The following is a 24,448-nucleotide window of genomic DNA, read 5'->3' on the forward strand; positions in this document are numbered from 1 at the left end:
CAGCGACAGGAACAAAGACACTAAGGACAATCACCCACGACAAAGTCAAAGAATATGGCTGCCTAAATATGGTTCCCAATCAGAGACAACGATAAACACCTGCCTCTGATTGAGAACCACTCCAGACAGCCATAGACTTTGCTAGATGACCCACTAAGCTACAATCCCAATACCAACACCAAAACCCCAAGACAAAACACACCACAATACAAAAACCCCATGCCACACCCTGGCCTGACCCAATACATAAAGATAAACACAAAATACTTCGACCAGGGCGTGACACTGTGCCTTTAAACAGCTTGGAAAATTCAAAAAAATGATGTCATGACTTTAGAAGCTTCTGATAGGCTAATTGACATCATTTGAGCCAATTGGAGGTGTACCTGTGGATGTGTTTAAAGGCCTACATTTAAACCCAGTGCCTCTGTGCTTGACATCATGGGAAAATCTAAATGAATAATTTTCTCTTCTCATTTACAGGTACAAAAGCTGAGTTGGTGAGATGTCCGCCGAATCACATGCAGTGCATCGGCTCCAAAAGGTGCATCCACTTCAATAAACTTTGTGATGGAGCGAGAGATTGTGAGGACGGATATGATGAAGGAGTACACTGTCGAGGTGAGTGTGTCGTTGAGTGAAACTATGGTGGATATAATCATTAACTCCATTATTATGTGAATAAATGCAAGAGGCACTGTACATCTATGGAGGATCTAGCCTTACCTCTCAGTATGACTATAATGAACATGTGTCTATTTTGCACCGATATGCAATTATCAAGAGACAGATACAAATAGCTATTCCTGTTGAACAATGTTCTAGCATTCATTTATCGTGTCAAGCAAGGATGTCAAGGTGGAACCCAAGCATATACGTGTAGTGTGTGTATATGTGTTTACCAATGTGCCTACTAATTACTCTGTAAAACGAGGAATGCATTTACTCAATTCAACTAACGGGATGTATTAAGTCACAACATAATTTGCGCTCAAACAATTCCAGTGTACATGAAATACATGATACATTACAAAGCAGATGACTGTCAGCTAAATGAGACTTAATGTGGTTACATATATCTTCGGTTCAAAATAATCTCTAAGAGAAAATTCTATGTTTGATACACTAAGGAGCTTACTAACAAGTTCTCAAAGTATGAACAAATTCACTGACTTAAAAAAAAAAAAAAAACGATTCAGGCAGAAACTCACACCCAACCTGAATGAACATTTCTTTGTACTTTGCTAGTTAAAACAATGTGCAGGAAAACACACCAAGATTCTAATCGAAGCAACTAAATGGTAAGAGCACACCCGTGTTACTCCTGTTTTAACTATCTGCCGTCAGCATAACACAGTGTCCCTGTAACAATAAATCCAGAGCAGTTACAGTACAATAGAAGATCTCAGAATTCGTAGCTCTTTATGAACTCTTGAAACAATCCAAACATGATAATTTATACTGAACACAATTATAAATGCAACATGTAAAGTGTCGGTCCCATGTTTCATGAGCTGAAATAAAATATCACAGAAATAATCCATACACACAAAAAGCTTATTTCTCTAATTTGTTTACATCCCTGTTAGTGAGCATTTCTCCTTTTCCAAGATAATCCATCCACCTGGCAGGTTTGGCATATCACGAAGCCACTTAAACAGCATGATCATTACACAGGTGCACCTTGTGCTGGGGATAATAAAAGGCCACTCTAAAATGTGAGTTTTGAGTTTTGTCACGCAACACATTGCCAAAGATGTCTCAAATTGAGGGAGTGTGCAATTGGCATGCCAACTGCAGGAATATCCACCAGAGTGGTTTCCAGAGAATTTAATGTTAATTTTCTCCTCCAACGTCATTTTATAGAATTTGGCAGTACGTCCAACTGGCCTGACAACTGCAGACAATGTGTAACCATGCCAGCCCAGGACCTCCACATCTGTCTTCTTCACCTGCGGGATCATCTGAGACTGGACAGCTGATGAAACTGTGGGTTTGCACAACCAAAGAATTTCTGCACAAACTTTCAGAAACCGTCTCAGGGAAGCTCATCTGCGTTCTCGTCGTCCTTACCAGGGTCTTGACCTGACTAGTTCGGCATCGTAACCGACTTCGGTGGGCAAGTGTGCACTTCACGGATGAATCCCGGTTCCAACTGTACCGTGTAACGTGAAAAGGGTGTCCCATGGTGGCGGTGGGGTTATGGTATGGGAAGCCTATGGACAACGAACACAATTGTATTTCATCAATGGCAATTTGAATGCACAGAGATCCCGTGACGAGATCCTGAGGCCCATTGGCATGCCATTCACCCGCCTCCATCACCTCATGTTTTAGCATGATAATGCTCAGCCCAATGTCGCAAGGATCTGTATACAATTCCTGGAAACCTGAAAATGTCCCAGTTCTTCCATGACCTGCATACTCACCAGACATGTTTGGGATGCTTTAGATCAACGTGTATGACAGCGTGTTCCAGTTCCCGCCAATATCCAGCAACTTCACACAGCCCTTGAAGAGGAGGTGGGACAACATTCCACAGGCCTCAATCAGCAGCCCGATCATTGACACCTTAATTGGGGAGGACGGGCTCATAGTAATGGCTGGAACAAAATGTGGAATGGTATTGTACACATCAAACACATGGTTTCTATGTGTTTGATATCATTCCATTTCAGCCATTATTATGAGCCATCTTCCTCTCAGCAGCCTCCCGTGGAGTCATCATGCTGGGCCTCAGTGCATGCAAGTCACTAGTCACGAGTGTCACCTTCTCAAATGTTTCCACAACAGTGTTCCCCCTGTGGATACTCTGCATTGTAGAAAACAATCAGAGGAACCAGAGACATATGTGGAGAGAGGTGATTAGACCTTAAACTCTCAACAAGATGGTCACCATCTGCTGGGCCCGCATGAGCTTCTTGTCCATGGTCGTTAGAGACTTGGTGCTCTCGTCATAGAAGGTATCCTCCCACCAGGGTGCAACGTCAGTCTCCAGGAGTACCCTGCCTAGAATGGTCAGCTATCCCATTGTGGAATCCTCCATCCCCTCCATCAGAAAGTGTGTGACTTAGCTGGACAGGTCAGGCCCCATCATCGGAGTTCGTTTCACAGTTGATGACACATCACTATTTGTGAAGACTTGGAAAGCATTCCAAATAGCAATACAGTGAATGTGCACACATTAACATGACATCCTACTCTGCAATGACAAATACAGATGACGAAATAAATGTCTCATGACAACAACAATAAGTTGTGAATAAAGTTTCACTATCATTAGTATGAAAACTAGCCACCAAAATGACCAACTACTTGATTCAAACAGAGGATGAATTAGTTGCCTAATAGTAAACTGGGTGGTGCAGTGGTCAAAAGCCCAGAAAATTGTCAGAGACTCCGGTCACCCAAGTTATAGACTGTTTTCTCTGCTACCGCACACCAAGCCAAGTCTAGGACCAAAAGGCTCCTCAACCGCCTCTACCCCCAAGCCATAAGACTGCTGAACAATTAATAAAATCGCCAACGGGACAATTTACATTGACCCCCCCCCCCTCTTTGTACACTGCTGCTACTCGCTGTTTATTATCTATGCATAGTCACTTCACTCCCAGCTAAATGTATAAATTACCTCAACTAACCTGTACACTCGGCACCGATGCCCCTTGTATGTAGCCTCGTTATTGGTATTCTTATTGTGTTACTTTTTATTATTACTTTTTATCTGTGTCTACTTGGTAAATATTTTCTTAACTCTCCTTGAACTGCACTGCTGGTTAAGGGCTTGTAAGTAAGCATTTCATGGTGAACTCTACATTCATTGTATTCGGCGCATGTGACAAATAAAGTTTGATTTGACCACAGTGTGTAGTCGCCACTACAGTCTGGGGTTCGATCCTCATGGGACGGCACACAATTGGCCCAGCGCCATCCGGGGTAGCGGAGATTTCCTTGGCTCATCAGGCTCTGGCGTCTCCTTGTGACAAGGCCGGTGGCCTGCAGGCTGACTCTGGTCGTCAGTCAAACGGTGTTTCCTCCGACACATTGGTGCAGCTGACATCTGGGTTAAGAGATCAGTGTGATAACAAGTAGGCGGCCAGGCGGGTCATGTTTCACAGGATGTGTGACTCGACCTTCGTCTCTCCAGAGCCCATTGAGGAGTTGCAGAAATGAGCCAAGGGATCTAATTTGGGGAGGAAACGGTGTAAAAAAATACACTTGTGGCCATACCACCCTAAACATGGCTGTTCGGGATTGGGCCTGGTTGGTACTGTGACATGAGACCCCCTGGGAATACCAGGTGCCGTAAGCTCAAAAAAACATTTAAATAATTTTAAAAAGTTAACTGGTGATTTAATTGGGTGATTATTGGGGAAATAACTTTTCATCTGTTGGAATGTGGAAACACATTTTTTTTTTGGCAATTTGAAGTTCCTTAACCTGAAGTCTATGCCACTTTGTCTGTGATTGGTCAATAGTAATACTCCTAGTAGCAGTGGCAACATGAAGTGTTTTCATGCACATTTCTCCACTTGAGAAATACTGCACCAACCATCTTAGCTATAAAATTGCGCAACTCCTCTGCAAAAACTTCCAAATGAATGACCAAAAGTATGTGGACATTTATATGGAGTTGGTCCCCCCCTTTGCTGCGAGAACAGCCGCACCTCTTCTGGGAAACCTTTCCACTAGATGTTGGAACATTGCTGCAGGGACTTGCTTCCATTCAGCCACAAGAGCACAGAATCATCTAGAATGTCATTGTATGTTGTAGATTTACCTTCACTGGAACTAAGGGGCTTAGCCAGAACCATGAAAAAGCATTATTCCTCCTCCAGCTAACTTTACCGTTGGCACTATGCATTCGGGCAGGTAGTGTTCTCCTGGCATCCGCCAAACCCAGATTCGTCCGTCTCACTGCCAGATGGTGAAGCATGATTCATCACTCTAGAGCAGTGGTTCCCAAAATGTTTATAGTCCCATACCCCTTCAAACATTCAACCTCCAGCTGCACACCCCCCTCTAGCACCAGGGTCAACGGACTCTGTTTTTTTGCCATCATTGTAAGCCTGCCACACACACACACTATACGATAAATGTTTTAAACATAAGAATGAGTGTGAGTTTTTGTCACGACCCGGCTCATGGGAAGTGACAAAGAGCTCCTATAGGACCAGGGCACAAATAAAAATATAATAATAATCAATAATTTGGTCTTTATTTAGCCATCTTACATATAAAACTGTATTTGTTCATTGAAAATTGTGAATAACTCACCACAGGTTAATGAGAAGGGTGTGCTTGAAAGGATGCACATAACTGCAATGTTGGGTTGTATTGGAGAGAGTCTCAGTCTTAAATAATTTTCCACACACAGTATATTCCTGTAATTTGTTTTCATGCTAGGGGGCCAAGAATCCACTCTCACATCGGTACGTGGTTGCAAAGGGCATCAGTGTCTTAGCAGCGTGATTTGCCAAGGCAGTATACTCTGAGCCCAGCCCTATCCAGAAATCTGGCAGTGGCTTCCGATTAAATAACATTTTCACAGAACCACTTGTTGCAATTTCGATGAGGCTGTCTTGTTAATAAGTGGACTGGAGTCAGGGCATGAAAGGGATAAGGAATCCAATTGTTTGTGTCATCCGTTTCGGGAGAGTACCTGCGTATTTGCGCACCCAACTCACTCAGGTGCTTAGATAAACATATCACATTTGACATTGTCCCTAAGCTTGAGTTCATTGCACACAGAAAATCATACAATGATGGAAAGACCTGTGTGTTGTCCAGAGAAGAGCTCCAACTTCTTAATCATAGCCTCAGTTTTGTCCCATACATTGAATATAGTTGCGGAGACTCCCTGTAATCCTAGATTCAGATCATTCAGGCAAGAAATAACATCACCCAGATAGGCCCGTCGTGTGAGAAACTCGTCATCGTGCACGCGGTCAGAGAAGTGAAAATTATGGTCAGTAAAGAGAACTTTAAGCTCATCTCTCAAAATGTGTCAATACTTTGCCCCTTGATAACCAGTGCACTTATGTATGTTGTAAAGGCGTTACATGGTTGCTGCCCATATCATTGGATAGTGCAGAAAATACACAAGAGTTAAGGGGCCTTGCTTTAACAAAGTTAGCCATTTTCACAATGGTGTCCAAAACGTATTTTAAACTGTCAGGCATTCCTTTGGCAGCAAGAGCCTCTCGGTGGATGATGCAGTGTGGCGTCGGGAGCAACTGCTTGCACGTGCGTTACCACTCCACTATGTCTCCCTGTCATGGCTTTTCCGCCATCAGTACAGATACCAACACATCTTGACCACCAAAGTCCATTTAATGTCACAAAGCTGTCTAGTAATTTAAAAAATCCTCTCCCGCTGTCCTGGTTTCCAGTGGTTTGCAGAAGAGGATGTCTTCCTTAATTGAACCCCCATAAACGTAATGGACTTATACCAGTAGCTGTGCCAGGCCCGCCAAGTCTGACGCCACGTCTGTTGACTCCTCCAGCTGTCACTGGCTTGTATGCGAAGCAATAATTATTTCAAAACATCTCCTGCCATGTCACTGCGTTGTGAAACAGTGTTGTTTGATGAAGGCATTGTCTGTATAGTTTTTTGGGACTTTTCCCCCAGCATTGTCCCAGCTATATCCACAGCAGCAGGAAGAATTAAGTCCTCTGCAAAAGTATGGGGCGTGCCTGTCCTAGCCACTCGGTAGCTCACTATATAAGACGCTTCTAGCCCCTTCTTATTGATGGTATCTATCACACCCTGACCTTAGAGAGCCTTTTTATTTCTCTATTTGGTTAGGTCGGGGTGTGATTTGGGTGGGCATTCTAGTTTTTCTATTTCTTTGTTGGCCGGGTATGGTTCCCAATCAGAGGCAGCTGTCTATCGTTGCCCCAGTCCCCCAACTTTTCTGACCGTTTCCGCATGTAATGGCTGAGGGAAAGATTTTGTGTATATATCTCTGTGCTCCGTTTTGTCTGCCTTTTTAATTAGGCAGCCTTTTTTCCACCTTTAGTTTGTGTGATATTGACTATGTTTTGTGTAGTTTCTGCACTGCATGTAGCTTTACGTTCGTTTTGTATTTTGTTGGTTTTTCGGTGTCATTTAATAAAAGGAGGTATGTATGCCTACCACGCTGCACCTTGTTCTAATCCATCTCTAAACATGACAGTATCTGTTGCTTTTATACATGTCTTACTACTCGAAAGTCATCTTAATCCTCGCTCAAAAAACTTTTTCTCATTGGCATGTTTTGTTTCTGAATGTCTGCGTAAGAATGGAGGTTTCATCAAATGGAGGGATAGTACTTTTGCACATATAACACACTGTGTCTGAGGAAAGGCAGTACTCACATCTTATTTGCTCCTCTTCGATGGTCCAACGTCCCTGTCTGTTCGGTGCTTTCCCGGGTAAGGGGGCAGTAGCTCTTTGGCTGCATCAGATTCACAACTGTCAGTGTCCATGCTAACTGGGCTAACAACAAATGTAGAATTACTGATGCTAGCATTGGATGTGCTCGTGGATGCAGAACAACTTGTGTCATCGACAGGTGCAGTACTGCTGATAGTAGCCGTACTACCAGTAGAGCTGGTATGTGTCTCTATGGGCGCGGGCCTTACTTTCTTTTTAACCATTTTTCAATTTTAGAGCAAACGGAATGAGCAGCAGCTCATTTGGCTACATATGGACCGTTAGTGGAATTCCTGCTAGAGAGTAGTGGTTAATGTGATTGGATGTCAATTAATTTACTTGGCTACCTGTATTGGACATTGTGTTGTTATTTCGCTAGATGGTAAAAAAATTAATTGGCAGTGAAACGAGGCTACTCAGGGAAGGAAAAAAAAACTCACCCAAATGTATAGCCCCGTGTATAGCCCCATATAAATGGACTGTTTGAAAATGTGATAAAAAAAATTAATGGGAATTACATTTTCATTTGGCGTACCCCTGACTGCATTTGCGCGCACCCCTGGGGGGAATACCTGTCCTAGAGGAACCACTCCTTTAATTGGCTGTGGTGTCTTACTTTAGACTAACCCAATAGCTGCAGTGTAGGAGGAATAAGTATTTAGTACACTAATGTTATGGTTGTACATAGTTTTGAATATATTTATTGTGATTGCTATGCCAAATGACAAGCATTGTGTTTTTCAATTGGCATGCATGATTATGGAGGAAAACCTGTTATTACATTGCTATTTCAATATAGAAACGTAATAACCCTTTCTAAACAACAGCTTCACAACCCAAATGTATATATGAAATTTGAAGATGCTGTTTGTGCAAGACCTTGCATTACCACCATAATAATACCTGATGTCACTGACTGTAGTCTTGTGGTATAATGGCAAACAAAACAATATCTCTTTGGTTGTCACGGCTGTCAAAAGAAGTGGTGAGCATACATTCTTCTTTTAAAATGTCACCAACAAAACAACAAACGAAAGAAACAACCGTGAAGCTTACAGGGCTATAGTGCCACAAACAAAGTTAACTACCCACATTGAAAGGAGGGAAAAGGGCTACCTAAGTATGATTCCCAATCAGAGACAACGATAGACAGCTGTCCATGATCGAGAACCATACCTGGCCACAACATAGAAATAAAGAAACATAGAAAACAAAATAGAATGCCCACCCCACATCACATCCTGACCTAACCAAATAGAGAAATAACGCGTCTCTCTAAGGTCAGGGCGTGACATTGGTTTGCAAAAAACCACAGTATCGCCTAAGTCAGGCTACAAAAGCTATATTACCTCCCTTTGCAACCTGCACTGTAGAAAAATGTTGGGTTCTTTTTTTGTGTGTATATTGATGAGGGGAAAACAACTATTTAATCTATTTTAGAATACAGCTGTAACGTAACAAAATGTGGAAAGTCAAGGGGTCTGAATACTTTCCGAATGCACTGTATATACAGTGCCTTGCAAAAGTATTCATCCCCCTTGGCATTTTTCCTGTTTTTTTTGCATTACAACCTGTAATTTAAATGGATTTTTATTTGGATTTCATGTAATGGACACACACACAAAATAGTCCAAATTTGTGAAGTGGAATGAAAAAAAAAAATACTTATTTGTAGCTTTTTGTCCATCAAGGAAAACGCTATGTCTGGCTCAAATCCAACACCTATCATCACCCCGAGAATATCATCCCTTGGTGGTGGCGCTTCATGCTGTGGGGATGTTTTTAGTCGTCAGGGACTGGGAAACTGGTCAGAATTGAAGGAATGATGGATGGCGCTAAATACAGGGAAATTATTGAGGGAAACCTGTTTCCTGTCTTCCAGTGATTTGAGACTGGGATTCATCATCCAGCAGGACAATGACCCAGATTATACTGCTAAAGCAACACGAGTGGTTTAAGGGGAAACATTTAAATGTCTTGGAATAGCCTAGGCAAAGCCCAGACCTCAATCCAATTGAGAATCTATCGTATGACATAAAGATCGCTGTACCCATCCAACTTGAAGGAGCTTTTGCCTTGAAGAATGGGCAAAAATCCCAGTGCCGAGCTTATAGAGACATACCCAAAGAGACTTGCAGCTGTAATTGCTTCAAAAGGTTCCTCTACATCGTGTCGACGTTTGTTTCACTAGAAAAATATTTTGCATCTTCAAAGTGGTAGGGATGTTGTGTAAATCAAATGATACAAACCCCCCAAAAAATCTATTTTAATTCCAGGTTGTCAGGCATCAAAATAGGAAAAATGCCCAGGGGCTGAATACTTTCGCAATCCGCTGTAGTGTATTTTAGAATAATTCTGACTATTTTGAGGAAGTGTTTCTGGTTATGTTGTTACTACTGTGGCTCAAGAGGGACAAAGAACAACTTTTATTTTGTCTACATTTTTTTTATTCTTTATTTTGTATAGTTAATGTATGTTGACAATATGTCTTCATTAGGAATCAATCATAATGTTTAAATATCTATATTATACATAGCAGCAAAAGATCTGAATTGAATTCCGTCATTACAATAAAGCCTTGTTCATACTGGCAGTTTAACCTGTTGCGACGAGCAATCCCGTATCCGGGATCCTATTTATAGCCTCAAGCTCATTACCATAACGCAACGTTAACTATTCATGAAATTCGCAAATGAAATGAAATAAATATATTTGCTCTCAAGCTTAGCCTTTTGTTAACAACACTGTCATCTCAGATTTTCAAAATATGCTTTTGAACCATAGCTAAACAAGCATTTGTGTAAGAGTATTGATAGCTAGCATAGCATTAAGCCTAGCATTCAGCATGCAACATTTTCACAAAAACAAGAAAAGCATTCAAATAAAATCATTTACCTTTGAAGAACTTCAGTTGTTTTCAATGAGGAGACTCTCAGTTAGATAGAAAATGTTCAGTTTTTCCAAAAAGATTATTTGTGTAGGACAAATCGCTCCATTTTTTTCATCACGTTTGGGTAAGAAAAAACCCCGAAAATTGTCATTACAAGGCAAACCTTTTTCCAAATTAACTCCATAATATTGACAGAAACATGGCAAACGTTGTTTAGAATCAATCCTCAAGGTGTTTTTCACATATCTATCGATGATAAATCATTCGTGGCAGTTGACTTTCTCCTCTGAAGAAAATGGAAACGCGCATGGAGCTGGAGATTACGCAATAATTTTGACGGAGGACACCGGGCGGACACCTGGTAAATGTAGTCTCTTATGGTCAATCTTCCAATGATATGCCTACAAATACGTCACAATGCTGCAGACACCTTGGAGAAAGGACAGAAAGTACAGGCTCATTCCTGGCGCATTCACAGTCATATAAGGACACATTGGAACACAGCGCATTCAAAATCTGGACCATTTCCTGTATGAAATTTCATCTTGGTTTTGCCTGTAGCATTAGTTCTGGGGCACTCACAGATAATATCTTTGCAGTTTTGGAAACGTCAGAGTTTTGTCTTTCCAAAGCTGTCAATTACATGCATGTCGAGCATCTTTTCGTGACAAAATATCTTGTTTAAAACAGGAACGTTTTTTTATCCAAAAATTAAAAGAGCGCCTCCTATCTCGAAGAAGTTAAGTGATTCTGTCACGTTCACTGTCTTCAAACTCCATGTCATAGATGAGCCAAGGCGCAGCGTGTGTGTAATTATTTATTTTTTTAAATAAAGTGAAACCTTCACACAAAAAAAACAGGTAAACAGAAACCGAACGTGACGCAACCGTGGCGCACACAAACACATAGAAAATAAATAATTACCCACAACAGTAGGTGGGTAAAAGGCTGCCTAAGTATGATTCCCAATCAGAGACAACGATAGACAGCTGGCTCTGATTTGGGAACCACACTCGGCCAAAAACAAAGAAATAGAAAACATAGAATGCCCACCAAAATTACACCCTGACCTAACCAAATAGAGAAATAAAACGGCTCTCTAAAGGTTAGGGCGTGACAGATGCCAATCCTGCAGTCTGAACTGCCAAAAAGCACATGTAATTGGATATTTCAGGACATATTTCAAACCATCTTCTTAGGTGGTTTGAAATCAGATTCAAATCTGATTCCTATTCATGCGACTTGTCTGAATCGTCCAATTTGATTTATTTGCCCTCGAGTGGTTTTTATACTGTTATTTGGCACATCTTGTTGCTTTTTATCTACTCTGTTGACAGTTTGCAGTAGCTAAATAGCTAGTTTATTGTTCACAAACACTTTTATGAATGTGCTAGAAAGCTAAATAGCTACCTCGCTAACTAGTTTACTGCTGTGGCTAGCCAAAAAGGACTTGTTTTGAAAGTTGGATCATTTTATGATGTTGAACATTCAAAGTAACTGGGAAACGTCCATGTCAGCTATTGTTGTCACCTTAGCTTGCTACATAACTTCTGAGTGATAGGAAGCACAAGCACCACCACCAATCAGCCTACACCACTGTGCACACACCCATAGTAACTATGACAACAAGTGTAGTCAACTCAGCAAATGACTGCTGTCTGAAAACACGCAAATCCGACGTGGTCACTTGTAACTTGCTGTTTGGACAGTTAGTACTCCAAAACTGATTTGAAAAACAAAAAGGATTTGAGCGTTAAGGCCTACGGTGTGAACAAGGCTAAAGAGTTTATTTTTAGGACTAGGCTACTTCTTTCAAGGAAACGTCTTTAGCAAGATGATGCAATAATTACAGGAAGCTATGATAAATGTTTCATAAACAGCAATGGATATTGTACAATGCCTACGAAGTATACAACGTTTTATAACTTAACCTTGAAGGCTGCTATATGTCTTACTTGTTCTGTGAAACACTTAAAACACAACAAAAAAACGTTGCAGGTGTTGCAGAAAAGAGATTTATAAAAAGCCTCACTGTGAACTCATCTCCCAGTGGAAATAATCAACTACAGTATTCCGCTCTGTCCCCTTTTCCCTGTTTTCTCACCCGGTTTCTCCTCTGATGAATACAAAGCAGTTGAATAAATACTGCATTCACAGAATAGAGTTAAGAATAGGAACGTACAAAGACAGAATAAACTGCCATTTTATTAAAAGACGTGGAACAAACCGCCAATTTAAAGAGTCAGTGAGGCTACAGACAGAGCACTTAATGGATCCTGTCGTGTAGAGAGGTGATCCGAAGGAATATATGCACATCTATTTTGTTAATGCATGACAAATAGAAGAAAGATGACAAGGAGAGAAGTTTGTTTACTGCTTTATGCTGTACCGTTAGAGCATAAGACGTTGTAGCAAACACATCCAGATTGACCAATCATCTGCTGTGATGTAAATAATGGTCCAATAAGCCAAATTTTAACTTCTGTAAAGGGACGGGCATGCATTATCTTTAAGTTACTCCTTAAGTCTATGGGCCCTAAAACAGTCTCTTAAAAATAAAAGAGTATACTGTACAAACACTGTGATTGGATACAAAAGACTGTCAGCTCCACTCAGCTCCTCATCTTGGGCTGTTTCTGTTGGCATGAGTGGCCTTATTTATGGTCTGAGGATGACAATAGCAGATGGGACATTAGCAACTAATCATAAGAGATCAGTGAGTGAGTTAATCTTCCTGTTTGTGTTTGTTTCAAGTTAATTAATTCTGTGTTCCCGGGCCAAAATGACCGCCTCATTATAGCTAGTTATAAATCCATAATAACACATATTATCACCTAATGTTGTGTTAGATCTTTTTATCAACTTAACTTATTGTGAACATTATACATTTAGAACTATTTATGGCCTCATTGACCTGAGCTCATACAATTGGTTTCAGAATAAAAACAAGCATAATGTAAGGATTATTTTGAGTATAACAAATACTCAGATTAATAAACATATTGTGCCATTTATCACAGACTCCTTTGTGGCAAAGTTTAACAAGGACATTTTGTTTTGAAACCATTTCAAATGTTTAAATAGTGTCACAAAATAACATCTGTTGTGTTCCTGGTCAAAACTAACCGGTATGATTTGATTGTTAAAGAAAGGACATGGGCCCAAAACTACACGTGAAAACATTTATGCCTGAACACATGAAAGAACAACAGTAACAATGACAGTATTACTAACAATAACTAAAACATAAAACATTTCACATTCTGTCAATCAATGGTGGTTACATGTTGTGTGTTCTCATGCACATGTTGGACAATACCTGGTGGTTGTTGCATGTGCATTACAAATATATGCAGTGCATTTATGGCACATAATGCTTATTTTGACATCTCTTGGTGCACAAAGATTACACAGCTTCCTTTTGTCTCTTTTGTCTCTGGCGGTGGATGATCTTGCTTCTGGCCCTTGTATATCTCTCACCAATCCAGCAGAGGATGGTGTTGGAGGAAGATGTTGGCACCTTTGAATGAGGAATGCCACCATGGCTTTCCCCAGCTCTTCTAGGAATAGTCTCGTCTTGAAGAATTTCCCCTGCTTCCAGCCTGGATTCACCTCCATCCACACCACAAACACGTTATAGGCCGACACATCTAGGATGTTGAAGAACGCCACCATGGGCCAACGTGCCGTCATCCTCTTACAAGAGTATGTGCCACTAACCTACAAAAGTGCAACAACCAGTAAATAAAATAATGAGTACATACAAGTGATATTTCATGTCTTGCATAGTAAAGTGAAAAATTGCAGCAATAGCGTTGTTTTAATTTATCACATCTAAAACATATTTACATATTCAAATTGAAAGATTAGTGGAATCTGTGTTGGTAGCTGGACAGTGTACGGGTCAGGTGACAGAGGAATGGATGAGACTGAGGCAGGAATTCCTTTAACCATAAAGTGGTATATTTAATGGGTCGTCTGTGCTGCATAACAAAGGAAATAGAATAACAGGTATCCAATCAAATTCATAATCTGTCATGCATAGGTGTAATAGGTGGCAGGGAAGTCAGGCGCAGGAGAGTCAAATGGAGTGTAAATATGGAGTCTTTTAATAAAGTTCCAAGAGTATGCTCCATAACAATAAATGTACAAACAAACAAAACATGGGTACAAGGACCCGACGCGCACCTATACAAACAATCACACTACACTGACAACAAATCAATCTCTGACAAAGACATGAGGGGAAACAGAGGATTAAATACACAACAGGTAATGAATGGGATAGAAAACAGGTGTGTGGGAAGACAAGACAAAACCAATGGAAAATGAAAAAAGGATCAATGATGGCTAGAAGGCCGGTGACGTCGAACGCCGAGCACCGCCTGAACAAGGAGAGTCAACGCCGAAGTCGTGACATAATCACAAAGATCAAGTCATAACAATCATTCAGTATTAACATAATTAGGGAATTCAGCAATCCACTTCATTAAGAAGTCAATAGGAATCATCCTTAAGTCATTTTGGCTCGTAACTATTTATCATAATCATGAGAAGAATAATACAAACAGTGATCGGTTATTCAATCTATAATCGCAATTAGTTTATCAGAATCGATCAGTTCAGCAAACAATGACGTTTTATATTTCACCCTTTCAAGTGTCTTCATGTGTACATGTAATTTCATTACATATTAACCATATATTGATGGATTAATTGGCCTGTGATGATCAGTAGGGCTCATTGATCATTCACATTACACAATAGGTCTGAAGCGTGTGCTCCAAGCCGCGCTCCGCGGTAATAACTATAAACAATAACTGATGGCCCACTCTCCCGATCGCAACAGATAGTTCAGATGAAAGGTAACAGAATTTCTGGATTAGACAGTGAAGGAAGAGAAAGTAGGGAGATCAGGCGATGGCGATTTCCTCCTTTTATGGAGTTGAGATCTGTCGGACATTTCCACCTGACCTAATCAAAGCACCTCTGGCCCAGCTGAGCAAGTGGCCATGAAATAAATGATTCTTCCACCAACTCAATGGTCCTTTTCTACAGCCACCCCGGGAATTTGTTAAATTCCACATTCTTCAAAATGGCTCATTGCTCCCCGTCCTCTGTCGGTCAGGCGACTGGCCGGATATACTGTATGTCCGGTTCTTTACCTGGATCTCCACTAATCTAACATGACCATCGGTCCCTGGCATAGTCTTAGTGACATAGTCATAGGCATAGTCTTAGTCTTAGCCTCCTGCCCATCGGCCAGGAGGCTCGAGGCAGCTGAGGGTCCACTATCATTACTACTTCCAGACTGGCCATTTCTCTCCGCAATTTCCCTCTGTGCTGTAGGCTTGGTAGGTAATCCCAAATGAATCGGGCCCGCCACCGGTGTCTGCCAACGAGGTTGCTATCAGCATACATGGCTTGAGGAAGTACGCCTCTCGGCGTCCCATCAAGAGCATATTCGGTGTAACCGGATTGGGGTCAGCGATGCCTGCAGAGAGATATCCCAAGGGTTTGGAGTTCAGTATCCCTTCCACCTCTATCAGGACGGTCCGCAAGACAGTTTCACTGACAGTTTGATCTCCCGGATGACTCGTAAGGGCATCTTTACAAATTTGACCTCTCGCTCCCATGTTCCTCCAAAATGAGGAGCTCCTGGAGGGTTGAATTTGAATGAGATTGGTTGGTCCATCAGATGATCCTGGAGGCTGGGTTCCATGGCTTGGAAGACTTCCTCCAACCTGGCTTCTCCTGCCTTGAAGTTTGTGCCCCTGTCAGCCATGATCTCATAGGGATTCCCCCGTCGGGGGATAAGGAAGGGCCATGAGGAAGGCTTTAGTATCCAAACTCTCCAGTAGGTTCAGGTGGACAAATCTAGTTCACAAACACTTGAATAGAATGCCCCAGCGCTTTTCCACTCGACAACCTAGCTTGATCGTCAAGGGGCCAAAGCAATCTACTCCTGTTGACAAGAAGGATGGTTTGAGGAGGCGCAAGCGAGCAGGGGGTAAATCTGCATTTTGGGCACAGTGACTCCGGCCCGCCATCTCTGACATTCCACGCAGGCGTATTGGTGCTTACGAATGGCTCTTTGTCCTCCAAGTATCCAGTACTTCCACGTCATCTCCCCATAGAATCTCTTTGGCCCTGGGTGGAGAAGCCTCTCATTATAGGGTGTCTGGAGTCAAGGATAATTGGGTGGTTGGCATCGGGATCCAAGACTTCTGCTTGGCGCAGCCTCCCTCCGACTCTGAGGATTTGGTCATATTCTGGGGCAAGAGAGAGAAGATGGCTGTCCTTAGCCACTTCCCTACCGGCTTTCAGAGCTTTTAGCTCCTCAGGGAAGCTAACTGCTTGTGTATGCTAGGTCTCTGCTAGTAGTGTCTCTGCCTCGAGGGTGGTGGGTATGGAAGCCACCCCATCTGAGATCTGGTTTGTGGCGGCGATCAGATCCGGCAGTGTTTAGGATTCTGCTTGGTCAGGGAGAGCTGTTGTAGGTTCCGTAGAGATGCTGTAGCATTGGACGGATTTCCTTAACTCATGAGCTTCAGTTGGTTGCGGAGGGGCCGCACCCCTGGGGGCTGCCGGCCACTAATTCTCTGGTTGGGATAAGAATGGTGGTCCCAAGCTCCAGCGATGGGGTTGAGCCAGTTCCTTAACCTCTTACTCCTACTCGACACACAGGCGTCCCATCTAGACATCTGGAAATGCAAATGCGCTACGCTAAATGCTAATAGCACTCGTTAAAACTCAAAGGTTCATTAAAATACATATGCAGGGTACTGAATTAAAGCTACACTCGTTGTGAATCCAGCCAACAAGTCAGATTTTTAAAATGCTTTTCGGCGAAAGAATGAGAAGCTATTATCTGATAGCATGTAACACCCCAAAAGACCCGCAGGGGATGTAAACAAAATAATTAGCATAGTCGGCGCTACACAAAACGCACAAATAAAATATAAAACATTTATTACCTTTGACAATCTTCTTTGTTGGCACTCCTAGATGTCCCATAAACATCACTATTGGGTCTTTTTTCCGTTTAACCTGTTAGTCCTCTAGGGGCATTATTTCATTTTTGGATAAAAAGACGTGCCCATTTTAAGCGCAATATTTTGTCACGAAAAGATGCTCGACTATGCTTGGAATTTATAGTTTTGGAAAGAAGACACTCTTACGTTTCCAGAACTGTGAGTGCCTTATAACAAAAGCTTCAGGCAAAACCAAGATGTTTGAGCGACCAGGAAATGAACAGGATTTCTGAAGGTACGTTTTCCATGATCACCTTATATGGCTGTGAATGCGACAGGAATGAACGGACACTTTCTAGCGTTTCCCCAAGGTGTCTGCAGCATTGTGACGTATTTGTAGGCATATCATTGGAAGATTGACCATAAGAGACTACAATTGCCAAGTGTCCCGCACGGTGTCTGCGTGGAAATTGGTGCGCAAAAGTCAGCTACCAGTATTTTTCCATCCGAATCAGAGAACAAAGAAGGCTTCTAGGACTGCCATTTCAATGAAGAGATATATGACAAAACACCTTGAGGATTGATTCAAACAACGTTTTCCATGTTTCAGTCGATATTATGGAGTTAATTCGGAAAAAAGTTTGATGTGTAGGTGACTGAATTTTCGGTTAGTTTCGGTAGCCAAATGCATAGTAACAAAACGGAACGATGTGTCCTACACAAGAATCTTTCATGAAAAACTGGACATCTGCTATGTAACTGAGAGTCTCCTCATTGAAACATCTGAAGTTCTTCAAAGGTAAATTATTTTATTTGATCCCTTTGCTGGTTTTTGGTGAATATGTTGCGTGCTAAATGCTAACGCTAAATGCTAAGCTAGCTATCACCACTCTTACACAAATTATTGATTTTCTCTGGTTCTAAAGCATATTTTGAAAATCTGAGACGACAGGATTGTTAAGAAAATGATAAGCTTGAGAGCAGGCATATTTATTTCATTTCATTTGCGATTTTTAGAAATCGCTAACGTTGCGTTATGGTAATGAGGCTGTAGTAACGCGACCGCATGCGGGATGGGGCGGACTATGAGGTTAAATCTGTCCATATATAGCCTAGATATCAATCTATGAAGACTGTGTGATCAAGGAAACAAACATCGTTTTTTAACGCAAGTAAACGTTAATAACCGATCAAATTGATCACGAGGCGATGTATATTCTATAGCTGTACGTCTGGAAATAATGTCCGGGTAAATCTCAACCAAAATATCCGGTTGGAGACCGGAGGAAATGCGCTGCCTCGTGTCCGTTTGACCAAGAAACAAATCCTAGGCAAATGACAAGACTGTTGACATTGTGTGGAAGCTGTAGGTATTGCAACCTCAGCCCCATTTAATGTGGTTCACATTCAACAATGGGTTCAAGTGGCACATGGATATATTTTCCCATTTTCAGTGATCAGATTTTCCTGCGCTATTCGATGAAACGCACGTTCTGTTATAGTCACAGCCGTGATTTAACCAGTTTTATAAACGTCTGAGTGTTTTCTATCCACACATACTAATCATATGCATATACTATATTCCTGGCATGAGTAGCAGGGCGCTGAAATGTTGCGCGATTTTTAACAGAATGTTCAAAAAAGTAGGGGGTCGACTTAAAGAGGTTAAGGGTTTTACCACGAGTAACGTCATCAGCAGGATTGTTTACACTGTCAACATACCTCCAGTTCTGGACTTCTGTTAGGTCTTGGCTTTCTGCAGTGCGAGTTCCGGCGAACACCTTATACCTGCAGGACTCCGACTTGAGCCAGATCTATACAGTGGTCGAATCACTCCAATCACTCCAGATGACCCTTTGGATTGGCAAGGTGAGCTCAGCTCGCAAGGTAGAGGCCAACTGGGCTCCGGAAAGGGCAGCACTGAGTTCCAGCCTAGTTATTGACAACTGCTTCTTGGGTTCGACCCTGGACCTGGACATGACAAAAGAGACATGGGTGTGGCCTGCCTTATCCTCCACTCTTAGGTAGGATACCACCCCATAAGCTCGCTCCGAAGTGTCACAGAACACATGCAGTTCCAGGCATGATCCCAGTTGGTCAGCACAGGGTGGTTCATAACATCTTGGCATTTGGACTTCAGAGAGGTCCAATAACTCTGCTTCCCAACAGATCCATTGTTCCACTATGTTAGCCGGGTGGATTGTTTCATCCCAGGCCCTCTTGGTCTGCCACAGGTCCTGGACTAAGACTTTGGCCCGCATTGTGTATGGCAGGATATACCCATGGGGATCGTATTGGCTGGCCAGGGTTCGATAGATGGTGCGCAGAGTGGGGTTTTCGGTACTCAGGGCTGAGCGGTGCTTGTACCCCAGGGTATCCGGTATGCAGCTCCATCTCAGTCCTAGAGTAGGCTCTTGTGGGTTATCACCAGACTTCGATAGCCATAGTTCACTGCTACTGGACCTGGCTGGTGGCGGGAGGTGCTGGATAACCTCCACTCTGTTACTCGCCCACTGTCAGACCTCAAATCCCCCTTTGGACAGGAGATTCTGTACTTTATCAAGGAATGATATCGCGTCAGGAGTGGATAGGACGCTCTGTAATCAGTTATCCGCATAGACAGCATTTTCCATTGAATCCCATACTTCTGGGTCACTGTCTGGGGGCTCCCGTTAGTGTCTCTGCAGAGTGTGGCACAGCAATGACTGCAGGTGGTGCCAAATAGGAGTACTTGCCATTTATAGATTGTGGGCTCTGCGTCGCATTCCATATTTCGCCATGTGAACCGGAGCAGTGTGGTGTCGGAAGGCAGCAGACAAATCTGATGAAACATGGCTTTGATGTCTCTACTGATGGCTGTGGAGTGCTGCCGTAACCGGAAAAGTACACAGAGCAAGGAAGGACCTAAGGTTGGTCCGAGGAGTAGACAGTCATTCAGGCTTTGACCAGCAGCTTGGAATGAACAGTTGAAGACAAGTCGGTACTTCCCACCATGTTGCTGGTAAACATGGTGAGGGAGATACCAGGATTCGCTGAGTGGGTTACCAGCTTCATGAGCTGTCAATTTGGTGACATAGCCTGCTTTCACAAGGTTATGAATCTCTTGGTTGTGAACTTCAGCAAGCTCAGGATTCTTCACCAGGCGTCGCTCCCTTCCACGCAGTAGTGGGAGTACAGCCCGTGTCGTGGTTGATAGAGGAGCATGGTTGGACACCCGTAGCAGTGCGTTTGCGTAGATCTGAACGCCATCCATTTCAGTGGTGCTGGTGTGCTTTTCCAGGAGGTCAAATGCATAGGAGTCATGTTTTGAACTGGTGACTTAGTGTAGCTTCCGGTTGGAGAAGCTGTCCATCTTACAGAGCTTTTCCACATTCCGAAGGAGGTCAGTGGCTGGACAGGGCGATGGAGCTGTATTGCTTCTGGTGACTGTATAGCTTGATTGTACAGCCTGGGTGGAGAGAAATAGATGGGCTGGACCATGCACAGCCCAACCCAAGGATGTATGGACAGCAACGGGCCCTCCTTCTGGTCCAGCTCATATAGGCTAAGTCGGGGTGATGAGATGTAGGTGGACTGACCCTATCAGGATGAGTGGCGCAACCCTGGCCAGGTTAGGAAGAGGCAATCGTCGGAGATGAGGATATTGTTTCTGTAGATCACTTACCCGGCAGGAGTGCTCTGCGAGATTCATTGGTGATGCAACAGGCCACGTTCCTGTTTCCTGAAGGTGAAATGCTGAAGGTCACAGCAGAGCCCTTCACTTGGGTTAACATCATGTCGCACCGTTCTGAGATGAAGGGTCTCGTGGGTCCCCTCCAGGTTAAGCTGACGAGTGGCCACCAGGAGAATGATTGTTCTTTCAGACCAATCATCTAGAACGGTGAATGTATCAATGCTCCTTCACTTTGCAGAGTGACCTTGACCACCTTCAACATGACCCGTGGAGACCGGTTCTGCTGGTCAAGGTAGAGCTCCTTTGCAGCTCCTACCATGAGCATACTCTGCTCCTTCTGTGCTTGGGGAATTACATCATGCAACACTGTGAGATGGATTTTCTTACAGCGATTGCAGGGTTTCCTTAATAAGATAACCAGGTGCTTGTCTGGTTCTTCTGGTGCTGCTGTTGGTTGAGGAAGAAGCCTTCTTTGTTGCTCCAGGCTTAGCTCCTGGATCTTTTCTTTGTTCCAAGACCTTTCCCTCAGCTGCTCCTCCCTCCCCTCTCCTTCCTTCCAGTGGAGACAATTCTTTCTTCTCCATTTCCTTTTCACCGGCCTTTGGTTCAGTCATCATCCGACTCGAAGGACCATTGAAAGATTAGTGGAATCTGTGTGTGTAGCTGGACAGGTAGGATGACTGACAGTGATTGAACAGGTTGTCACGGGGCAAGTGACAGAGGAATGGATGAGACTGAGACAGGAATTCCTTTAACCATAAAGTGGTATATTTACTGGGTAGTCTGTGCTGCATAACAACGGAAACAGAATAACAGGTATCCAATCAAATTCATAATCACAAAGATCAAATCATAACAATTATTATCCCTGTGCAGAGTTGTCACCAGGAGCACATTCTTATTTTTCTTTGTGCAGTAGGACACATCGGTGAAGGCAAATTTAGAGGAAAAACGATCCCTGTCCTTGGTAGTGAGTAAGGCAGGAGGCACGTCAGGCTTGTTCCTTCTGACCATCCCCACCATGGTCATTTTTTGGGGAGCAGCTCCTGACCAAGAGCATATGAGGTGAAGAAATTGTTAAATGTTATGTTGTGCCCCTGGAGACATGCAGTCATTTCCAGGACCCCCCGCTTCCCCTGGTTCCTTTCGGGAACACCGTCAGCATGTTTCCTAGAGTAAGCCTGCATGTTCCAGGTATAACTTGTCCTGGCTTCACATGCTGCCCATATCTTTACTCCATATTTAGACAGTTTGCTTGGCGTGTACTGTTTGAATGGGCAGCGTCCCCTAAAAGCGACCAGACACTCATCCACTGTGATGTCTGGACTTGGGTTATAAATAATTGGCAGGCGCTCCACCCACTTGTGCCAAACCTCTCTGATAGCTGCCAGCTTGTCTTGTTGACGGCGGCCTGGTCTTGTATCACGGTTGTTGAAGCGAATCACCTGTGACAATACGTGAAATGTCTGGATTGACATAGTGGCATGAAAAATTGCCCGACCAGACTCTGCATCCCATAAACTGGTGGTAGATTTGTTTCTGGATCTGTACACACCAGCCAAAATCAAGAGGCCCACGTGTGCTTGGACGTCTGTCCGGTCTACCTCTACCTTCCAGTTGTCTTTGTAAACACGTCTCCCCTCCAAGATGGTCATGTTTATCACTATAGTTTCGATTGACTCTGTCAGGAACCGTTCGAAGCAGGATTTTATGTCATCAACCCTGGACATGGTGTATCTTGTTGGCCCTGGGATCTACCTGATAACATTTTCAGCCGACAGCTGACCTCTCCTCTCAGGTGGGGATGAAGACCAGGACAAATTCCCATTCTTTGACCGGAATGTAACAACAACCTCAACAGGGCCCTCTTCCTCATCAATGGATTGTTCCACATTGGTTGCTTCTTGGTCTGGAGCATATTCTGTGGTGTCTTCAACTTCTGACACTTCCACCTCTAATGCATCTTCACTGTCAGTTTCCTGGCCTCTCTCCTCCTCACCAGTGTCATGATCAAAGATATGATCAAGATCCTCACATGCAGTATATCGTTTGATCATTGTGCTGCCACAGAATGAATTGTGAGCAAGGACTCAAAAAAGCTTTATATACCAGAGCTATGAGAAAAGTTATATATATTATTGAAACAATGTTGCGATTGTTTGTGAGAATGCCAGCAGGTGTGGTTCCCATGCGGGAAAGATTATATTGGGGAAAGGTTCCAGTGGGGGTTGCCTCCCTCCCTCCACACAACACATAAACCCAAGCCTCCTAGTCCGTTCCCTACCTCTCCGCCCTACCTCAGTCCACCCACCTCGATTTAGTTTTGTTGTTGGAGTGTTTGTCCAATGACAAAATACACAGATCTGACAAATTACTGCTTTCTGTTGAGGTAATATGCCATCCCAGGGTTGGCAAGGGGGTGAAGCAGGGAAACCAGAAAGTTGTGAGGATACACAATGCCTAATTTGAAGGTAACGGAAAAAGTGAGATGGAGGCAAAGTGTATTTAGAGGCAAGGTTGGGAAAACTAGAAATAAATAATGTTACATATAAGTCTTGGAAGGACTTAATACCTTTCCTTGTCCATTGAGAGAAAGCATGATCTATTAGGGAAGGACTTAATGCCTTTCCTTGTCCAGTGACAGAAAGCATGATTTATTAGGGAAGGACTTAATGCCTTTCCTTGTCCAGTGACAGAAAGCATGATCTATTAGGGAAGGACTTAATACCTTTCCTTGTCCATTGAGAGAAAGCATGATCTATTAGGGAAGGACTTAATACCTTTCCTTGTCCAGTGACAGAAAGCATGATTTATTAGGGAAGGACTTAATGCCTTTCCTTGTCCATTGAGAGAAAGCATGATCTATTAGGGAAGGACTTAATGCCTTTCCTTGTCCATTGAGAGAAAGCATGATCTATTAGGGAAGGACTTAATGCCTTTCCTTGTCCATTGAGAGAAAGCATGATCTATTAGGGAAGGACTTAATACCTTTCCTTGTCCATTGAGAGAAAGCATGATCTATTAGGGAAGGACTTAATGCCTTTCCTTGTCCATTGAGAGAAAGCATGATCTATTAGGGAAGGACTTAATACCTTTCCTTGTCCATTGAGAGAAAGCATGATCTATTAGGGAAGGACTTAATGCCTTTCCTTGTCCATTGAGAGAAAGCATGATCTATTAGGGAAGGACTTAATACCTTTCCTTGTCCAGTGACAGAAAGCATGATCTATTAGGGAAGGACTTAATACCTTTCCTTGTCCATTGAGAGAAAGCATGATCTATTAGGGAAGGACTTAATACCTTTCCTTGTCCAGTGACAGAGAGCATGATCTATTAGGGAAGCGAGGAATAAGTGATTCTAATCAATAGGACCCATAGTAGATGCAGAGGAGAATTTAAAATGCTGTTGAAACTGGTACCAAATCTTAAGTGTGGTAAGCACTACAGGATTGCAAGTATAGCGAGAGGGGGATGTTGGGAGAGAAGAGCAGAGT

General features: G+C 42.9%; 1 pseudogene; it reads left to right on the forward strand.

The window, feature by feature from the left end:
• The first annotated feature begins 455 nt into the window (after positions 1–455).
• The window catches only part of LOC118363991 (low-density lipoprotein receptor-related protein 1B-like), a 178,882-nt pseudogene continuing 154,889 nt past the window's right edge, over positions 456–24,448 (forward strand).

Source organism: Oncorhynchus keta, chromosome 30, assembly GCF_023373465.1.
Source record: "Oncorhynchus keta strain PuntledgeMale-10-30-2019 chromosome 30, Oket_V2, whole genome shotgun sequence".
Taxonomy (NCBI): Eukaryota; Metazoa; Chordata; class Actinopteri; order Salmoniformes; family Salmonidae; genus Oncorhynchus; species Oncorhynchus keta.